Below are 7,673 nucleotides of genomic sequence, written 5' to 3'. Positions count from 1 at the left end.
AAGGCTAGCACTCTGCCACTTGAGCCACAGTGCCACTTCTGGCCATTTTCTGTATATGTGGTGCTGGGGAATTGAACCCAGGGCCTCATGTATATGAGGCAAGCACTCTTGCCACTAGGCCATATCCCCAGCCCGTCTTTTTAAAAAGATATATTTTCAAATGCTTATTCTGTCCAGTTATGACATTGGTTGACTTCACTTGTTCTTCTTAGAAACAGAAGAGATGGAAAGACTTGGAAAAAATAATCATCTTCAGTGGGAATGTAAACTGATTCAGCCACTCTGGCAAGCGGTATGGAGATACATCAGAAGGCTAAACATAGAGCTCCCCTATGACCCAGCAGCCCCACTTTTGGGCATCTACCCAAAAGACCACAAACAAGAACACACTAAAGCCACCAGCACAACAATGTTCATTGCAGCACAATTTGTCATAGCTAGAATCTGGAACCAACCCAGATGCCCCTCAGTAGACAAATGGATCAGGAAAATGTGGTACATATACACAATGGAATTTTATGCCTCTATTGGAAAGAATGACATTGCCCCATTCGTAAGGAAATGGAAGGACATGGAAAAAAATTATACTAAGTGAAGTGAGACAGACCCAAAGAAACATGGACTCTATGGTCTCCCTCATAGGGAATAATTAGCACAGGTTTAGGGTAGTCACAGCAGAGGATCACAAGAGCCCAATAGCTATACCCTTATGAACACACAAGATGATGCTAAGTGAAATGAATTCCATGTTATTGAAAAGATTGTTATAACACTGTTGTAACTACTTTCACTGTGCTATGTGTAACCTTAGCTTCTATTATTGATGATCTTCTTGTATCCCCTTCCTGTGGTGTACCTACACTATCTCTGTATCTTATCTGAGTACATTGGAAACTGTGTATACTGGTATTAGAACTAGGCAAGTGAAAGGGAATACCAAAATCAAGACACAAGGTAAAAAAGACAAACTACTCCAAAAGCAATACTTGCAAAACTGTTTGGTGTAAATCAACTGAACAACTCATGGGGGGAAAGGGAAAAGGGGAGGGGGGAGGGGGAATGAGAGAGGAGGTAACAAACAGTACAAGAATTGTATCCAATGCCTAACATATGAAACTGTAACCTCTCTGTACATCAGTTTGACAATAAAAATTAAAAAAAAATTAATCTTCAGTGAAATAAGCTAGTCCCAAAGAAGCATAGGCTCAATGGTTTCCCTCGTTTGTAATAATTAGTATATGTCTAGGATAGTCTTAGTAGAGGATCACAGTAGTTCAATAGCTATGTACATATGACCACATAAAATGATACTAATTGAAATGTACTCAAGATATGGAAACATCAACAACAACAACAGTGAAAACTAGAAGATAGGGCTTCAGGACATTCACAGGTAAAAACCTTAGGTAACAATGGTACATATTAGTCATGACCTCTATCCTCAGGCTCCAGAAAACACAAAGATTCAAGATAATAAAATGGAAAAACAAGTAGAGCAATGTGAGAAGTTGTACAGTGACTACAACCAGTCATGTGAAGGATATGTGAGGCATGAGAACACCATCCTACAGTTCCTTGGAAATTGTACACATTCCAATTCATTCCTCAAAACTTGAACATTTTACTACACATACCTTGGTTGGTATATGATTCTTTTTAAAGTATTTCTCAGTCCTTGAAGAGAAAGCATTATTTCCTTATGAGGTACAATGCAACACAGTAAAACAAAACATAAAGGTTAATTCTTTCTTTTCCAACTCTGTCCCACAAAGGATATTTACCTTATATAGTATATTAGTGTATTATGTATATGAAGACTTCTCCAAGTTTTGGAGAACAACAACCAAAAAATCCCACAAACAACCCCACATAAATATTTTTCTTCTAAGGAAACTGAGAAAGCTTTATATTTAGAAATAAGTAATTATTCAATAAAGTTTTGTGAAGTAAAAATATAATGTTAATATAGGAAACAAGATTAGATCCACATGTTTAAAATCAGCATTCAAATAGGTTTCAGTGTGAGAAGATTTGATTCAGGTCATTAAAATTGAGGGCACTATGTCTTCCTAATGTGCTACACACTTATTAGTAGAGGAACTTCTGCCCAAGAATTTCTCTCATGTAAGAATTTGAGGAAAGCTGCTCATTTCCTGACAGTTAATGGCTGGGTGAAGAACTGAGGCCCTCAGGCAAGGCTGAGGGTCCTTGATCCAACTAGTATTAACTGACAGTCACATCTGACTTGGGGATATTAACCCTTTGCAGGTCTTAGGAAAACTAAGAAGGCTCAGTCTGCTCCCATATTTTCCCTTACAGAAGTTTTTTTTGTTTTTGTTTTTGTTTTTGTTTTTTTGGCCAGTCCTGGGGCTTGGACTCAGGGCCTGAGCACTGTTCCTGGCTTCTTTTTTCTCAAGGCTAGCACTCTGCCACTTGAGCCACAGCGCCACTTCTGGCCGTTTTCTGTATATGTGGTGCTGGGGAATTGAACCCAGGGCCTCATGTATACGAGGCAAGCACTCTTGCCACTAGGCCATATCCCCAGCCCCAGAAGTTTATTTTTTAATCTCACAGAACATATGGATGTCTGTATTATACATATATATGGATATATACACATAAACACATATATGTAAAAGAAGTCTAGGCTATATATTAAAGTAGTAAAGATTTTAAAAACATGTATGGAAAGAGCAAGAGAGAACACTAACTACCTATGATATTTTAGCTTTCCATGCAAAAGTATTTTTGGTGATTGATTAGTCAATATATCAATCAGATGTGTCTTTGAAAACAAAGTATAATGTAGAATGCAGCAGGGTGGATTAATCAAATCTGGCTAAATCTGATATTACAAAACAGCTGAGAAAACCTACTTATAAGGAGGAGAGATTTATTTTTGTTTCAGTTTTCATCCCAAAGTCATGTGGCCCCATCTTTAGGCCTATGGTATAATGGTAAATTTGGTTGAAGCCTGTGGCAGAGAAAGCCAATCTACCTTGTGGTGGCCAGGAAAAAAAGAGATGGAATGAGAAGATGACAAGATCCCATTATTCCCTGCAGTGACACAGCTCCAATGAGCTAACTGCCTTCCACTAGAACCTACTTCCTAAAGGTTCCATTGTCTCCCAATAGTGCCCCAGAATGAGCACTATGCCTTGAACACATAGACATTTAAGATAAAAACCAGAATGCAGTGCTTCAGAAGTGAATCCAAAGTTTTGAAGGTGATTGTAGATTTTGTAATAAACTATATCCATCATCCTTAACAAGTTATTTATTCCCTTTGTCCTTCAGTTTCTTTACCAATTAAAAAAGAATGATTTTGGTTTGAGTTTAATGAAATGTAAAATGTAGGCATTTATATTATTATAAATTATGCCCTATCATCATCCATAAATTGAATATCATAAGTTCAATAAAAGCAAATCTCAGTGTTAATAGTATTTTTTATTGATTTCCTCAGCTAATGACACTCTACATTTCATATCCATCTGGTGATATTTTCCTAAAAATACAATCTCAAAATTTATATTACCACTCTGACTACCCTGATAGTAATCACACATCTTTTTTTCTTAATAAGTAATGTGTATGTTCTTGCAGCAAAAATTCATATTACTATCTCTGATTTCATAAGGCCTTTAGTAGAATTTAAATATAGATTTTGTGATTTTCTATTTTTTTTTAAAATCAGAACAGAAGGGAAGCCTCTGAGAATACAGCTCAGTGTTGGTAATAAATGACTGGTTTTCTCTTTGGTGAGGGCATGAAGGGGTATACAAAGAAAGGGTGATGGAAAATCATCTTTCCCCTCCTGTTGTCTCCCCCTTTCTCTTTGTTCTGTGCTAATATTTTGAGTGTTTGGTCCATAGCACTTTTCCTTGAGTCAATGACTGATTTTCTATTCATGTGTGATTTTTCTCTGGGTTTCTCTTTGGGCTTTTCCACCATGGTGGTTTCATCATGTCAACCAAAGGCCATTTTCAATGTATTTAGACATGAAGACAGAAGCTTTTGAGCTTGGGAAAGATTCTTTTCCATAGCTTGCACAATCTAGAAAGTTTGGTTGCAAATCTTTGCTTTCCACAGTTGCTTCACAAGCCCAGAGGTGCAAATACTTTTTTAACAAGGGAATTTCACAGTGGTGGTGAACTGAAATAAGAGAACATTCTTTACATGTTACAATTTTCTTTCTTGGTTATTTCATGTCTGCAGTCTCAATGTTTCTGTCATTTAATCAGTTTGTTTTGGTTAATTCTTCTATAGCCGAATGCCTTTCCCTTGAATTTGTTCATCTCTGGTAACTTGGTTTTCTTTTCCCCCTCAAACTGCCAACTTTCTTCTACCTTTTCTCAGTTTTGGTTGTTATGCCTGTTTTTCAGACTATTAGTAACAGAAGGTAAATATAGGGAATTTGTGGTTTAGTTTGGTCTGATTCTAAGAAAACGAGTTAGAGTTGGGAGAGTGCAAGGCACTTAGTTTTGTGATATCATGCTGAAATGGACCTTTACCTGTCATACAATGTCAGAAGAGCTGGCTTCTGTTTCCCTGTAGAAGGAGGCAAGAGGAATGATTGACAGTTTTTTTCGTAGAAACAAAGGTATGTCAGAAAGCAATTTCAATGTGGTAACAAGACTGAGGAAACAGATGTGCTGGAAGCTGCTGTACGGGAACCAATGGATGGGCAGCTTCTTCATCCTTTTGTTGTTCCACTAGTGATTATGGATATCATTCATTCAAGCATTGCAGTTCATTATACAAAACACATGGGGCAATAACAAGAGCTTCTGGATTCAAATAACATAAACTGAAGGGCAGTTGATGATTATCACAAAGATGGACTTTCCTTACTTAGAGTATACTTACCTAAACATCTAAGGAGAAAAGAAAAAAATGCATGCAGGAGTACAACAACTCCAATATGTGATGTTTTGAATCTCAGAAGTTTAGTTTTTCCTAAGTGCTGATGTGCTTCTGCATTTCTATTTCTCTTCCTTTGAAGTTTTATTCTTCATTCTTTTGAAGAACTGTTGAGTACAGAGGGATGTATTTACTCCTGAATGCTTCAAATAAGCTATCATCATGGAGTTGAGGAGGTTGCTCTGACAGTGAGCTCATTGCTGTCCAGTGTAGTCAGAAACTTTTCTATTCCATACCTAGAATAAGTTTTTGGGTAAGTCCAGCTGCTCATAATCTATCATCCCCCACTTTATATTTTCCTGATCTTAATCTACTTGGGCTAAAAAAAAAATGGTATCAGAGCAAGTTTTTCTGGTAGAACACTTCTGTTTACATAATTATATTAATGTAGATAAGCTTAAAGAACAAAATAAAATCGTAAAAAGTTCAGAAGTTAGGCATTGCTTTTTGTGTAAATAAACTGAAGGTAAACTTAATCCAAGTGCAGGTGGCTTAACACTGCAATCTTAGCTACTCAGGAGGCTGAGATCTGAGGATTGAGGGTAGAAGCCAGCCTAGGCAAGAAAATCTGTGAGACTCCTTTCTCCAATGTACCACCAGAAAACCAGAAGTGGGGCTGTGGCCCAAAGTGGTAGAGTGCTAGCCTTGAGCGAGAAAAGTTCAGGGCCAGCATACAAAGCCTGATTTCAAAAGCCTGATTTGTTTGTGCCTGATTGGCACAAACTCAACAAAACAACAACAACAAAAGAAAAACTCAAATTAATTATAAGTCTTGGCCCAAGTTTCTATCTTTGGCCTAGATAGGCTGGTGAACTTCAGCTTTGGCTTTTTTGGTGCTTTATTAGTGGAATGTGAGTTTCTCTGTGGCAAGCTTAGGAGCGTCCTTTCTGATTTTTGTTATACTGTTTTTTTTTTTTTCACTTATGTTTGTATCTGTTACTCACACTTCATCTGCCTTCTGAACGTTTAACAGTGGGAATGTGCATGGGAGTAAAAGAGCTCAAGTTTCTTGACTCACACTTAACTTTGCAAGCCATGTCACTGTTAGCCATGTAGTTGTTGGGAACAGTATTTGAAATTAGGTAATATTTTATAGTGGTCTTTATATAGTGCTTACTACATGCTAAGCTTAGTTATAAGATTTCTTAGTGTGTGCATGTGTGTGTGTGTGTGTGTGTGTGTGTATGTGTGATCCTATTTAATCTGCAAGATAACAGTGCTGGCATTTCTTACTTTCAGATGAGGAAATTTAGGTATGGAGCAGTTACAGAGTTTAAGGATGTTTTCACCCAGGAACAAATGTTAAATAAAAGATTCCAACTCAGGCTCTATGAATTTGAAGAGTGCCTTGTTGACCACATTAGCAATGCCTGTCAACCTTGTTTTTCTGAACATTATGATAATTATAGGAAATAAAAATAAGAAATAAACTTAACAATTTACTGAAACAGTGAGGAAATAGCCTTAACTCGAATTAAGTTACCAAATACTTCTTTGGATATACAACATAATTCAAGTCATATTCCTTCAAATAGATTAGCATTAAATAGTAAGATACATTGTTAATTGGAATGGGTAGTTTGTACAGGGAATAAATGGTAGAAAGAATAATAATAGCCAGGTGCCTGTGGCTCATGCCTGTAATCCTATCCACTCAGGAGGCTGACATTTTAGGATTGATGTTTGAAGCTAGCCCAGGCAGGAAAGACTCTTATCTCTGATAACCACCAAGAAGCCAGAATGGGAGCTCTGGCTCAAGTGTTACAGTGAGCAAAATGAGCTTAGGATCAGTGCCTGTGCCCAGAGTTGAAGTCCCACAACCACTATCACCACCATCAACAAAAAATCATAATGCATTTTTTGATAAATATTAATATATTTAGAGAAAACTGATAGAAATGATTAAACTCAAAATATAATAGATATAATGGCATAAATATTATCATAACTTACATTATTACTTAGCTCCTTGACATAATGCATTTTTAAAGTCACTCTTTCAGCTGTGTTTTTTAAATTGATGACTGATATAGTAAAATAGATCTAATCTAATCTTCCCAAGTACTGATTTTGGAGACTTTTCTATTGAGTACCGCTTTAAAATTGATATGGAAGTGGAGGCTTCAAAATCTCATTCAGGTGAAATAAGTCAGGCCTCTGAGAGACAAATGGTACATGTTTTCTCTCATATGTAGAAGTTAGATTTAAAATGTAAGCATAAATGAAAATATATACGGGGCCATATACATATCTACAAAATCAAACTGACTAAGGTATGGCATAAAAAATGGTGGATGTTCATGGTATAACTCTTGTGAATAATCATCTGCCAGTTTAGCTAAATAAATATCAGAAATTTGAAACATGTTTTATCTGGGGAGGGTAGGATGGTCTTAAGGATAGAGGATAGATGAATGGAGAGAAAAATGGTGGGTATATACTGTCAGAATATACAATGTACATATAAAAATAAATCTAAGAAACTTGAAAAGTTAGGTAGAGTTGGTATAGATTGTGGGGGGAATGATGGAAAGAGTGAGGTTGATCAAGACTGAAAAACAAAAACTCCAAGATTCTAATGCTATAAAACAGCATTCTCAAATCTTGGGCCTCAAGACTGCTTTATGCATTTTAAAATGTTTGAGAATGCCTAAAATTATTGTACTAATATATCTTCGATGCCTGAATGTTTATGTGAGAAAAATAATGGAGAAATCTGAAAATATGTAATGGCTAGTTCATTTAAAAAA

The sequence above is a fragment of the Perognathus longimembris genome, chromosome 6 (genome assembly GCF_023159225.1).
Source record: "Perognathus longimembris pacificus isolate PPM17 chromosome 6, ASM2315922v1, whole genome shotgun sequence".
Taxonomy (NCBI): Eukaryota; Metazoa; Chordata; class Mammalia; order Rodentia; family Heteromyidae; genus Perognathus; species Perognathus longimembris.
The sequence above is the reverse complement of the archived record's forward strand: the minus strand, read 5'-3'. Positions refer to the sequence as shown.